Source organism: Schistocerca gregaria, unplaced genomic scaffold, assembly GCF_023897955.1.
Source record: "Schistocerca gregaria isolate iqSchGreg1 unplaced genomic scaffold, iqSchGreg1.2 ptg000180l, whole genome shotgun sequence".
Lineage (NCBI taxonomy): Eukaryota > Metazoa > Arthropoda > Insecta > Orthoptera > Acrididae > Schistocerca > Schistocerca gregaria.
The window spans coordinates 11920647-11934241 of NW_026061730.1; the positions used below are offsets into that span (position 1 = coordinate 11920647).

Below are 13595 nucleotides of genomic sequence, written 5' to 3' on the forward strand. Positions count from 1 at the left end.
GAACGTGTTGTCCACCTCTAGACTTCAATGACGTTAAGCCGTGATACCTAAGACAGGTCTGCACTCGATAACAGCCGGTCCCCACACTTACATCTTGCTCTCCTTATGACAGTATACATCATATCAGTCTGTGACGCTGGTTTTGCAACTTCTTGCGTGCGTTTATGTTCGCCGCGACCAACACTTACCATGCACTGACCACAAAACATGGAGGAGCCGGGGCTTGAACCCGAGACCGTTCACACGCTAAGCGAACGATCTGCCAACTGAGCTACATCTACACACACGACCAAGCCTGGCTATTCTCCATTCTTTGCGACTCTGATGTGCACGGACACGATGGTTGGTTGGTTTGTAGCGGCGAAGGTACCAGAATACAAAGGCGCGGACACGTTCATATACACAAGAGTTCCAAGTAGTTTCGATGCTCTGGTATTACGAATGCAAATTCCGTCTGTTTTGAACGTCTTAAATTGAAAGGGCGGTCACAAATTGGTCCATTTCACTCCTTGTCCACAATCACACAGCACCTGAGGTAACAAGCACATCTCGAGCCCTATTGTGCTCTCCATTGTTCATGCCAACTCAGTGCCTCGCTCTTTGCTACTGTGTAAAACTCTTGTCGTCCAACTGCAAAACACTGGGACACAACAAGTTTCCGCGTCCCCATTGCACTGATCGTACTACGAAACGCTCCCCAAACTTGGCAATCACCCATGCAGATGACTTTTCCGACTTTACACGACGCTCACGCTAGTGACAGCCTTATTTATAGTTCGACGTCGCGCCAAAGCGAATGAGCACATTTCGCCTACGGCTTAGGCCGCTCTTCTAGTGTGGCTGCTCTGTGTCTGCAGGCAGCGAGGGGCTGCAAGCTTCCTGTGTTCGCACCTATATCACCTGTGCTTCCTTGTCAGAGACAGACTATCGCAAAACATACAACTCACTCCATGAATTGATTGCTACGGCATCTGTTATCAGCAGTCACAACCAGCAACACCAGTAGCAGCCGACTGCACGCAAAGAATGGGAACGTGCAGTGGGATTTACGTGAAATCGGCGCAATTGTGGATGCTAATCGTTCGCTTGTATCTGCCTACACACCTCTGCCGGTTGGGAATTATTCCTCTTGCATGGCAAGGTGCGCATGTAGGTGTGTTAAAAATTCTGGAGGCGCTGGGTATCGATCCCAGTACCTCTCGCACACTAAGCGAGCGCTCTACCATCTGAGCTACGCCCACCCCCCCCGATAACTAGTAGTGCTACATACAGTCATATCAACGTCACAGACCCTCGCACTCCCATTATTCCGCAGACAAACACTACTCTCTACGAATCAGTGAGGGTGTCTTTCAGGTTTCGTGCATTCTGTATCGAATCGTAATTGGCCACAATGAAAGTGGCACGCATAACGTCGAAAATAGAGTTCAGACACCGCTCTGAGTAAGACGAACGTGTTGTCCACCTCTAGACTTCAATGACGTTAAGCCGTGATACCTAAGACAGGTCTGCACTCGATAACAGCCGGTCCCCACACTTACATCTTGCTCTCCTTATGACAGTATACATCATATCAGTCTGTGACGCTGGTTTTGCAACTTCTTGCGTGCGTTTATGTTCGCCGCGACCAACACTTACCATGCACTGACCACAAAACATGGAGGAGCCGGGGCTTGAACCCGAGACCGTTCACACGCTAAGCGAACGATCTGCCAACTGAGCTACATCTACACACACGACCAAGCCTGGCTATTCTCCATTCTTTGCGACTCTGATGTGCACGGACACGATGGTTGGTTGGTTTGTAGCGGCGAAGGTACCAGAATACAAAGGCGCGGACACGTTCATATACACAAGAGTTCCAAGTAGTTTCGATGCTCTGGTATTACGAATGCAAATTCCGTCTGTTTTGAACGTCTTAAATTGAAAGGGCGCTCACAAATTGGTCCATTTCACTCCTTGTCCACAATCACACAGCACCTGAGGTAACAAGCACATCTCGAGCTCTATTGTGCTCTCCATTGTTCATGCCAACTCAGTGCCTCGCTCTTTGCTACTGTGTAAAACTCTTGTCGTCCAACTGCAAAACACTGGGACACAACAAGTTTCCGCGTCCCCATTGCACTGATCGTACTACGAAACGCTCCCCAAACTTGGCAATCACCCATGCAGATGACTTTTCCGACTTTACACGACGCTCACGCAACGCTCACGCTAGTGACAGCCTTATTTATAGTTCGACGTCGCGCCAAAGCGAATGAGCACATTTCGCCTACGGCTTAGGCCGCTCTTCTAGTGTGGCTGCTCTGTGTCTGCAGGCAGCGAGGGGCTGCAAGCTTCCTGTGTTCGCACCTATATCACCTGTGCTTCCTTGTCAGAGACAGACTATCGCAAAACATACAACTCACTCCATGAATTGATTGCTACGGCATCTGTTATCAGCAGTCACAACCAGCAACACCAGTAGCAGCCGACTGCACGCAAAGAATGGGAACGTGCAGTGGGATTTACGTGAAATCGGCGCAATTGTGGATGCTAATCGTTCGCTTGTATCTGCCTACACACCTCTGCCGGTTGGGAATTATTCCTTTTGCATGGCAAGGTGCGCATGTAGGTGTGTTAAAAATTCTGGAGGCGCTGGGTATCGATCCCAGTACCTCTCGCACACTAAGCGAGCGCTCTACCATCTGAGCTACGCCCACCCCCCCGATAACTAGTAGTGCTACATACAGTCATATCAACGTCACAGACCCTCGCACTCCAATTATTCCGCAGACAAACACTACTCTCTACGAATCAGTGAGGGTGTCTTTCAGGTTTCGTGCATTCTGTATCGAATCGTAGTTGGCCACAATGAAAGTGGCATGCATAACGTCGAAAATAGAGTTCAGACACCGCTCTGAGTAAGACGAACGTGTTGTCCACCTCTAGACTTCAATGACGTTAAGCCGTGATACCTAAGACAGGTCTGCACTCGATAACAGCCGGTCCCCACACTTACATCTTGCTCTCCTTATGACAGTATACATCATATCAGTCTGTGACGCTGGTTTTGCAACTTCTTGCGTGCGTTTATGTTCGCCGCGACCAACACTTACCATGCACTGACCACAAAACATGGAGGAGCCGGGGCTTGAACCCGAGACCGTTCACACGCTAAGCGAACGATCTGCCAACTGAGCTACATCTACACACACAACCAAGCCTGGCTATTCTCCATTCTTTGCGACTCTGATGTGCACGGACACGATGGTTGGTTGGTTTGTAGCGGCGAAGGTACCAGAATACAAAGGCGCGGACACGTTCATATACACAAGAGTTCCAAGTAGTTTCGATGCTCTGGTATTACGAATGCAAATTCCGTCTGTTTTGAACGTCTTAAATTGAAAGGGCGGTCACAAATTGGTCCATTTCACTCCTTGTCCACAATCACACAGCACCTGAGGTAACAAGCACATCTCGAGCCCTATTGTGCTCTCCATTGTTCATGCCAACTCAGTGCCTCGCTCTTTGCTACTGTGTAAAACTCTTGTCGTCCAACTGCAAAACACTGGGACACAACAAGTTTCCGCGTCCCCATTGCACTGATCGTACTACGAAACGCTCCCCAAACTTGGCAATCACCCATGCAGATGACTTTTCCGACTTTACACGACGCTCACGCAACGCTCACGCTAGTGACAGCCTTATTTATAGTTCGACGTCGCGCCAAAGCGAATGAGCACATTTCGCCTACGGCTCTGGCCGCTCTTCTAGTGTGGCTGCTCTGTGTCTGCAGGCAGCGAGGGGCTGCAAGCTTCCTGTGTTCGCACCTATATCACCTGTGCTTCCTTGTCAGAGACAGACTATCGCAAAACATACAACTCACTCCATGAATTGATTGCTACGGCATCTGTTATCAGCAGTCACAACCAGCAACACCAGTAGCAGCCGACTGCACGCAAAGAATGGGAACGTGCAGTGGGATTTACGTGAAATCGGCGCAATTGTGGATGCTAATCGTTCGCTTGTATCTGCCTACACACCTCTGCCGGTTGGGAATTATTCCTCTTGCATGGCAAGGTGCGCATGTAGGTGTGTTAAAAATTCTGGAGGCGCTGGGTATCGATCCCAGTACCTCTCGCACACTAAGCGAGCGCTCTACCATCTGAGCTACGCCCACCCCCCCCGATAACTAGTAGTGCTACATACAGTCATATCAACGTCACAGACCCTCGCACTCCCATTATTCCGCAGACAAACACTACTCTCTACGAATCAGTGAGGGTGTCTTTCAGGTTTCGTGCATTCTGTATCGAATCGTAGTTGGCCACAATGAAAGTGGCACGCATAACGTCGAAAATAGAGTTCAGACACCGCTCTGAGTAAGACGAACGTGTTGTCCACCTCTAGACTTCAATGACGTTAAGCCGTGATACCTAAGACAGGTCTGCACTCGATAACAGCCGGTCCCCACACTTACATCTTGCTCTCCTTATGACAGTATACATCATATCAGTCTGTGACGCTGGTTTTGCAACTTCTTGCGTGCGTTTATGTTCGCCGCGACCAACACTTACCATGCACTGACCACAAAACATGGAGGAGCCGGGGCTTGAACCCGAGACCGTTCACACGCTAAGCGAACGATCTGCCAACTGAGCTACATCTACACACACGACCAAGCCTGGCTATTCTCCATTCTTTGCGACTCTGATGTGCACGGACACGATGGTTGGTTGGTTTGTAGCGGCGAAGGTACCAGAATACAAAGGCGCGGACACGTTCATATACACAAGAGTTCCAAGTAGTTTCGATGCTCTGGTATTACGAATGCAAATTCCGTCTGTTTTGAACGTCTTAAATTGAAAGGGCGCTCACAAATTGGTCCATTTCACTCCTTGTCCACAATCACACAGCACCTGAGGTAACAAGCACATCTCGAGCTCTATTGTGCTCTCCATTGTTCATGCCAACTCAGTGCCTCGCTCTTTGCTACTGTGTAAAACTCTTGTCGTCCAACTGCAAAACACTGGGACACAACAAGTTTCCGCGTCCCCATTGCACTGATCGTACTACGAAACGCTCCCCAAACTTGGCAATCACCCATGCAGATGACTTTTCCGACTTTACACGACGCTCACGCAACGCTCACGCTAGTGACAGCCTTATTTATAGTTCGACGTCGCGCCAAAGCGAATGAGCACATTTCGCCTACGGCTTAGGCCGCTCTTCTAGTGTGGCTGCTCTGTGTCTGCAGGCAGCGAGGGGCTGCAAGCTTCCTGTGTTCGCACCTATATCACCTGTGCTTCCTTGTCAGAGACAGACTATCGCAAAACATACAACTCACTCCATGAATTGATTGCTACGGCATCTGTTATCAGCAGTCACAACCAGCAACACCAGTAGCAGCCGACTGCACGCAAAGAATGGGAACGTGCAGTGGGATTTACGTGAAATCGGCGCAATTGTGGATGCTAATCGTTCGCTTGTATCTGCCTACACACCTCTGCCGGTTGGGAATTATTCCTTTTGCATGGCAAGGTGCGCATGTAGGTGTGTTAAAAATTCTGGAGGCGCTGGGTATCGATCCCAGTACCTCTCGCACACTAAGCGAGCGCTCTACCATCTGAGCTACGCCCACCCGCCCGATAACTAGTAGTGCTACATACAGTCATATCAACGTCACAGACCCTCGCACTCCAATTATTCCGCAGACAAACACTACTCTCTACGAATCAGTGAGGGTGTCTTTCAGGTTTCGTGCATTCTGTATCGAATCGTAGTTGGCCACAATGAAAGTGGCATGCATAACGTCGAAAATAGAGTTCAGACACCGCTCTGAGTAAGACGAACGTGTTGTCCACCTCTAGACTTCAATGACGTTAAGCCGTGATACCTAAGACAGGTCTGCACTCGATAACAGCCGGTCCCCACACTTACATCTTGCTCTCCTTATGACAGTATACATCATATCAGTCTGTGACGCTGGTTTTGCAACTTCTTGCGTGCGTTTATGTTCGCCGCGACCAACACTTACCATGCACTGACCACAAAACATGGAGGAGCCGGGGCTTGAACCCGAGACCGTTCACACGCTAAGCGAACGATCTGCCAACTGAGCTACATCTACACACACGACCAAGCCTGGCTATTCTCCATTCTTTGCGACTCTGATGTGCACGGACACGATGGTTGGTTGGTTTGTAGCGGCGAAGGTACCAGAATACAAAGGCGCGGACACGTTCATATACACAAGAGTTCCAAGTAGTTTCGATGCTCTGGTATTACGAATGCAAATTCCGTCTGTTTTGAACGTCTTAAATTGAAAGGGCGGTCACAAATTGGTCCATTTCACTCCTTGTCCACAATCACACAGCACCTGAGGTAACAAGCACATCTCGAGCCCTATTGTGCTCTCCATTGTTCATGCCAACTCAGTGCCTCGCTCTTTGCTACTGTGTAAAACTCTTGTCGTCCAACTGCAAAACACTGGGACACAACAAGTTTCCGCGTCCCCATTGCACTGATCGTACTACGAAACGCTCCCCAAACTTGGCAATCACCCATGCAGATGACTTTTCCGACTTTACACGACGCTCACGCTAGTGACAGCCTTATTTATAGTTCGACGTCGCGCCAAAGCGAATGAGCACATTTCGCCTACGGCTTAGGCCGCTCTTCTAGTGTGGCTGCTCTGTGTCTGCAGGCAGCGAGGGGCTGCAAGCTTCCTGTGTTCGCACCTATATCACCTGTGCTTCCTTGTCAGAGACAGACTATCGCAAAACATACAACTCACTCCATGAATTGATTGCTACGGCATCTGTTATCAGCAGTCACAACCAGCAACACCAGTAGCAGCCGACTGCACGCAAAGAATGGGAACGTGCAGTGGGATTTACGTGAAATCGGCGCAATTGTGGATGCTAATCGTTCGCTTGTATCTGCCTACACACCTCTGCCGGTTGGGAATTATTCCTCTTGCATGGCAAGGTGCGCATGTAGGTGTGTTAAAAATTCTGGAGGCGCTGGGTATCGATCCCAGTACCTCTCGCACACTAAGCGAGCGCTCTACCATCTGAGCTACGCCCACCCCCCCCCCCCGATAACTAGTAGTGCTACATACAGTCATATCAACGTCACAGACCCTCGCACTCCCATTATTCCGCAGACAAACACTACTCTCTACGAATCAGTGAGGGTGTCTTTCAGGTTTCGTGCATTCTGTATCGAATCGTAGTTGGCCACAATGAAAGTGGCACGCATAACGTCGAAAATAGAGTTCAGACACCGCTCTGAGTAAGACGAACGTGTTGTCCACCTCTAGACTTCAATGACGTTAAGCCGTGATACCTAAGACAGGTCTGCACTCGATAACAGCCGGTCCCCACACTTACATCTTGCTCTCCTTATGACAGTATACATCATATCAGTCTGTGACGCTGGTTTTGCAACTTCTTGCGTGCGTTTATGTTCGCCGCGACCAACACTTACCATGCACTGACCACAAAACATGGAGGAGCCGGGGCTTGAACCCGAGACCGTTCACACGCTAAGCGAACGATCTGCCAACTGAGCTACATCTACACACACGACCAAGCCTGGCTATTCTCCATTCTTTGCGACTCTGATGTGCACGGACACGATGGTTGGTTGGTTTGTAGCGGCGAAGGTACCAGAATACAAAGGCGCGGACACGTTCATATACACAAGAGTTCCAAGTAGTTTCGATGCTCTGGTATTACGAATGCAAATTCCGTCTGTTTTGAACGTCTTAAATTGAAAGGGCGCTCACAAATTGGTCCATTTCACTCCTTGTCCACAATCACACAGCACCTGAGGTAACAAGCACATCTCGAGCTCTATTGTGCTCTCCATTGTTCATGCCAACTCAGTGCCTCGCTCTTTGCTACTGTGTAAAACTCTTGTCGTCCAACTGCAAAACACTGGGACACAACAAGTTTCCGCGTCCCCATTGCACTGATCGTACTACGAAACGCTCCCCAAACTTGGCAATCACCCATGCAGATGACTTTTCCGACTTTACACGACGCTCACGCAACGCTCACGCTAGTGACAGCCTTATTTATAGTTCGACGTCGCGCCAAAGCGAATGAGCACATTTCGCCTACGGCTTAGGCCGCTCTTCTAGTGTGGCTGCTCTGTGTCTGCAGGCAGCGAGGGGCTGCAAGCTTCCTGTGTTCGCACCTATATCACCTGTGCTTCCTTGTCAGAGACAGACTATCGCAAAACATACAACTCACTCCATGAATTGATTGCTACGGCATCTGTTATCAGCAGTCACAACCAGCAACACCAGTAGCAGCCGACTGCACGCAAAGAATGGGAACGTGCAGTGGGATTTACGTGAAATGGCGCAATTGTGGATGCTAATCGTTCGCTTGTATCTGCCTACACACCTCTGCCGGTTGGGAATTATTCCTTTTGCATGGCAAGGTGCGCATGTAGGTGTGTTAAAAATTCTGGAGGCGCTGGGTATCGATCCCAGTACCTCTCGCACACTAAGCGAGCGCTCTACCATCTGAGCTACGCCCACCCCCCCGATAACTAGTAGTGCTACATACAGTCATATCAACGTCACAGACCCTCGCACTCCAATTATTCCGCAGACAAACACTACTCTCTACGAATCAGTGAGGGTGTCTTTCAGGTTTCGTGCATTCTGTATCGAATCGTAGTTGGCCACAATGAAAGTGGCATGCATAACGTCGAAAATAGAGTTCAGACACCGCTCTGAGTAAGACGAACGTGTTGTCCACCTCTAGACTTCAATGACGTTAAGCCGTGATACCTAAGACAGGTCTGCACTCGATAACAGCCGGTCCCCACACTTACATCTTGCTCTCCTTATGACAGTATACATCATATCAGTCTGTGACGCTGGTTTTGCAACTTCTTGCGTGCGTTTATGTTCGCCGCGACCAACACTTACCATGCACTGACCACAAAACATGGAGGAGCCGGGGCTTGAACCCGAGACCGTTCACACGCTAAGCGAACGATCTGCCAACTGAGCTACATCTACACACACGACCAAGCCTGGCTATTCTCCATTCTTTGCGACTCTGATGTGCACGGACACGATGGTTGGTTGGTTTGTAGCGGCGAAGGTACCAGAATACAAAGGCGCGGACACGTTCATATACACAAGAGTTCCAAGTAGTTTCGATGCTCTGGTATTACGAATGCAAATTCCGTCTGTTTTGAACGTCTTAAATTGAAAGGGCGCTCACAAATTGGTCCATTTCACTCCTTGTCCACAATCACACAGCACCTGAGGTAACAAGCACATCTCGAGCTCTATTGTGCTCTCCATTGTTCATGCCAACTCAGTGCCTCGCTCTTTGCTACTGTGTAAAACTCTTGTCGTCCAACTGCAAAACACTGGGACACAACAAGTTTCCGCGTCCCCATTGCACTGATCGTACTACGAAACGCTCCCCAAACTTGGCAATCACCCATGCAGATGACTTTTCCGACTTTACACGACGCTCACGCAACGCTCACGCTAGTGACAGCCTTATTTATAGTTCGACGTCGCGCCAAAGCGAATGAGCACATTTCGCCTACGGCTTAGGCCGCTCTTCTAGTGTGGCTGCTCTGTGTCTGCAGGCAGCGAGGGGCTGCAAGCTTCCTGTGTTCGCACCTATATCACCTGTGCTTCCTTGTCAGAGACAGACTATCGCAAAACATACAACTCACTCCATGAATTGATTGCTACGGCATCTGTTATCAGCAGTCACAACCAGCAACACCAGTAGCAGCCGACTGCACGCAAAGAATGGGAACGTGCAGTGGGATTTACGTGAAATGGCGCAATTGTGGATGCTAATCGTTCGCTTGTATCTGCCTACACACCTCTGCCGGTTGGGAATTATTCCTTTTGCATGGCAAGGTGCGCATGTAGGTGTGTTAAAAATTCTGGAGGCGCTGGGTATCGATCCCAGTACCTCTCGCACACTAAGCGAGCGCTCTACCATCTGAGCTACGCCCACCCCCCCGATAACTAGTAGTGCTACATACAGTCATATCAACGTCACAGACCCTCGCACTCCAATTATTCCGCAGACAAACACTACTCTCTACGAATCAGTGAGGGTGTCTTTCAGGTTTCGTGCATTCTGTATCGAATCGTAGTTGGCCACAATGAAAGTGGCATGCATAACGTCGAAAATAGAGTTCAGACACCGCTCTGAGTAAGACGAACGTGTTGTCCACCTCTAGACTTCAATGACGTTAAGCCGTGATACCTAAGACAGGTCTGCACTCGATAACAGCCGGTCCCCACACTTACATCTTGCTCTCCTTATGACAGTATACATCATATCAGTCTGTGACGCTGGTTTTGCAACTTCTTGCGTGCGTTTATGTTCGCCGCGACCAACACTTACCATGCACTGACCACAAAACATGGAGGAGCCGGGGCTTGAACCCGAGACCGTTCACACGCTAAGCGAACGATCTGCCAACTGAGCTACATCTACACACACGACCAAGCCTGGCTATTCTCCATTCTTTGCGACTCTGATGTGCACGGACACGATGGTTGGTTGGTTTGTAGCGGCGAAGGTACCAGAATACAAAGGCGCGGACACGTTCATATACACAAGAGTTCCAAGTAGTTTCGATGCTCTGGTATTACGAATGCAAATTCCGTCTGTTTTGAACGTCTTAAATTGAAAGGGCGGTCACAAATTGGTCCATTTCACTCCTTGTCCACAATCACACAGCACCTGAGGTAACAAGCACATCTCGAGCCCTATTGTGCTCTCCATTGTTCATGCCAACTCAGTGCCTCGCTCTTTGCTACTGTGTAAAACTCTTGTCGTCCAACTGCAAAACACTGGGACACAACAAGTTTCCGCGTCCCCATTGCACTGATCGCACTACGAAACGCTCCCCAAACTTGGCAATCACCCATGCAGATGACTTTTCCGACTTTACACGACGCTCACGCAACGCTCACGCTAGTGACAGCCTTATTTATAGTTCGACGTCGCGCCAAAGCGAATGAGCACATTTCGCCTACGGCTTAGGCCGCTCTTCTAGTGTGGCTGCTCTGTGTCTGCAGGCAGCGAGGGGCTGCAAGCTTCCTGTGTTCGCACCTATATCACCTGTGCTTCCTTGTCAGAGACAGACTATCGCAAAACATACAACTCACTCCATGAATTGATTGCTACGGCATCTGTTATCAGCAGTCACAACCAGCAACACCAGTAGCAGCCGACTGCACGCAAAGAATGGGAACGTGCAGTGGGATTTGCGTGAAATCGGCGCAATTGTGGATGCTAATCGTTCGCTTGTATCTGCCTACACACCTCTGCCGGTTGGGAATTATTCCACTTGCATGGCAAGGTGCGCATGTAGGTGTGTTAAAAATTCTGGAGGCGCTGGGTATCGATCCCAGTACCTCTCGCACACTAAGCGAGCGCTCTACCATCTGAGCTACGCCCACCCCCCCGATAACTAGTAGTGCTACATACAGTCATATCAACGTCACAGACCCTCGCACTCCAATTATTCCGCAGACAAACACTACTCTCTACGAATCAGTGAGGGTGTCTTTCAGGTTTCGTGCATTCTGTATCGAATCGTAGTTGGCCACAATGAAAGTGGCATGCATAACGTCGAAAATAGAGTTCAGACACCGCTCTGAGTAAGACGAACGTGTTGTCCACCTCTAGACTTCAATGACGTTAAGCCGTGATACCTAAGACAGGTCTGCACTCGATAACAGCCGGTCCCCACACTTACATCTTGCTCTCCTTATGACAGTATACATCATATCAGTCTGTGACGCTGGTTTTGCAACTTCTTGCGTGCGTTTATGTTCGCCGCGACCAACACTTACCATGCACTGACCTCAAAACATGGAGGAGCCGGGGGTTGAACCCGAGACCGTTCACACGCTAAGCGAACGATCTGCCAACTGAGCTACAACTACACACACGACCAAGCCTGGCTATTCTCCATTCTTTGCGACTCTGATGTGCACGGACACGATGGTTGGTTGGTTTGTAGCGGCGAAGGTACCAGAATACAAAGGCGCGGACACGTTCATATACACAAGAGTTCCAAGTAGTTTCGATGCTCTGGTATTACGAATGCAAATTCCGTCTGTTTTGAACGTCTTAAATTGAAAGGGCGGTCACAAATTGGTCCATTTCACTCCTTGTCCACAATCACACAGCACCTGAGGTAACAAGCACATCTCGAGCCCTATTGTGCTCTCCATTGTTCATGCCAACTCAGTGCCTCGCTCTTTGCTACTGTGTAAAACTCTTGTCGTCCAACTGCAAAACACTGGGACACAACAAGTTTCCGCGTCCCCATTGCACTGATCGTACTACGAAACGCTCCCCAAACTTGGCAATCACCCATGCAGATGACTTTTCCGACTTTACACGACGCTCACGCAACGCTCACGCTAGTGACAGCCTTATTTATAGTTCGACGTCGCGCCAAAGCGAATGAGCACATTTCGCCTACGGCTTAGGCCGCTCTTCTAGTGTGGCTGCTCTGTGTCTGCAGGCAGCGAGGGGCTGCAAGCTTCCTGTGTTCGCACCTATATCACCTGTGCTTCCTTGTCAGAGACAGACTATCGCAAAACATACAACTCACTCCATGAATTGATTGCTACGGCATCTGTTATCAGCAGTCACAACCAGCAACACCAGTAGCAGCCGACTGCACGCAAAGAATGGGAACGTGCAGTGGGATTTACGTGAAATGGCGCAATTGTGGATGCTAATCGTTCGCTTGTATCTGCCTACACACCTCTGCCGGTTGGGAATTATTCCTTTTGCATGGCAAGGTGCGCATGTAGGTGTGTTAAAAATTCTGGAGGCGCTGGGTATCGATCCCAGTACCTCTCGCACACTAAGCGAGCGCTCTACCATCTGAGCTACGCCCACCCCCCCGATAACTAGTAGTGCTACATACAGTCATATCAACGTCACAGACCCTCGCACTCCAATTATTCCGCAGACAAACACTACTCTCTACGAATCAGTGAGGGTGTCTTTCAGGTTTCGTGCATTCTGTATCGAATCGTAGTTGGCCACAATGAAAGTGGCATGCATAACGTCGAAAATAGAGTTCAGACACCGCTCTGAGTAAGACGAACGTGTTGTCCACCTCTAGACTTCAATGACGTTAAGCCGTGATACCTAAGACAGGTCTGCACTCGATAACAGCCGGTCCCCACACTTACATCTTGCTCTCCTTATGACAGTATACATCATATCAGTCTGTGACGCTGGTTTTGCAACTTCTTGCGTGCGTTTATGTTCGCCGCGACCAACACTTACCATGCACTGACCACAAAACATGGAGGAGCCGGGGCTTGAACCCGAGACCGTTCACACGCTAAGCGAACGATCTGCCAACTGAGCTACATCTACACACACGACCAAGCCTGGCTATTCTCCATTCTTTGCGACTCTGATGTGCACGGACACGATGGTTGGTTGGTTTGTAGCGGCGAAGGTACCAGAATACAAAGGCGCGGACACGTTCATATACACAAGAGTTCCAAGTAGTTTCGATGCTCTGGTATTACGAATGCAAATTCCGTCTGTTTTGAACGTCTTAAA

At 49.5% G+C, this 13595-nt stretch overlaps 9 non-coding genes across 9 annotated transcripts; all 9 read right to left on the reverse strand.

Moving 5' to 3' along the window:
• Window positions 1–1168: 1168 nt before the first annotated feature.
• Trnat-agu (transfer RNA threonine (anticodon AGU)) lies at window positions 1169–1242 on the reverse strand. The gene has a single exon. It is a non-coding gene; the product is annotated as a tRNA-Thr (tRNA).
• A 1387-nt stretch (window positions 1243–2629) lies between these two features.
• On the reverse strand, window positions 2630–2703 carry Trnat-agu (transfer RNA threonine (anticodon AGU)). Its single transcript has one exon. It is a non-coding gene; the product is annotated as a tRNA-Thr (tRNA).
• A 1386-nt stretch (window positions 2704–4089) lies between these two features.
• Window positions 4090–4163, reverse strand: Trnat-agu (transfer RNA threonine (anticodon AGU)). Its single transcript has one exon. It is a non-coding gene; the product is annotated as a tRNA-Thr (tRNA).
• Window positions 4164–5550: 1387 nt separating this feature from the next.
• Window positions 5551–5624, reverse strand: Trnat-agu (transfer RNA threonine (anticodon AGU)). Its single transcript has one exon. It is a non-coding gene; the product is annotated as a tRNA-Thr (tRNA).
• Window positions 5625–6999: 1375 nt separating this feature from the next.
• On the reverse strand, window positions 7000–7073 carry Trnat-agu (transfer RNA threonine (anticodon AGU)). Its single transcript has one exon. It is a non-coding gene; the product is annotated as a tRNA-Thr (tRNA).
• A 1390-nt stretch (window positions 7074–8463) lies between these two features.
• Trnat-agu (transfer RNA threonine (anticodon AGU)) lies at window positions 8464–8537 on the reverse strand. The gene has a single exon. It is a non-coding gene; the product is annotated as a tRNA-Thr (tRNA).
• A 1385-nt stretch (window positions 8538–9922) lies between these two features.
• Trnat-agu (transfer RNA threonine (anticodon AGU)) lies at window positions 9923–9996 on the reverse strand. Its single transcript has one exon. It is a non-coding gene; the product is annotated as a tRNA-Thr (tRNA).
• A 1386-nt stretch (window positions 9997–11382) lies between these two features.
• Window positions 11383–11456, reverse strand: Trnat-agu (transfer RNA threonine (anticodon AGU)). Its single transcript has one exon. It is a non-coding gene; the product is annotated as a tRNA-Thr (tRNA).
• Window positions 11457–12841: 1385 nt separating this feature from the next.
• Trnat-agu (transfer RNA threonine (anticodon AGU)) lies at window positions 12842–12915 on the reverse strand. Its single transcript has one exon. It is a non-coding gene; the product is annotated as a tRNA-Thr (tRNA).
• Window positions 12916–13595: the final 680 nt, after the last annotated feature.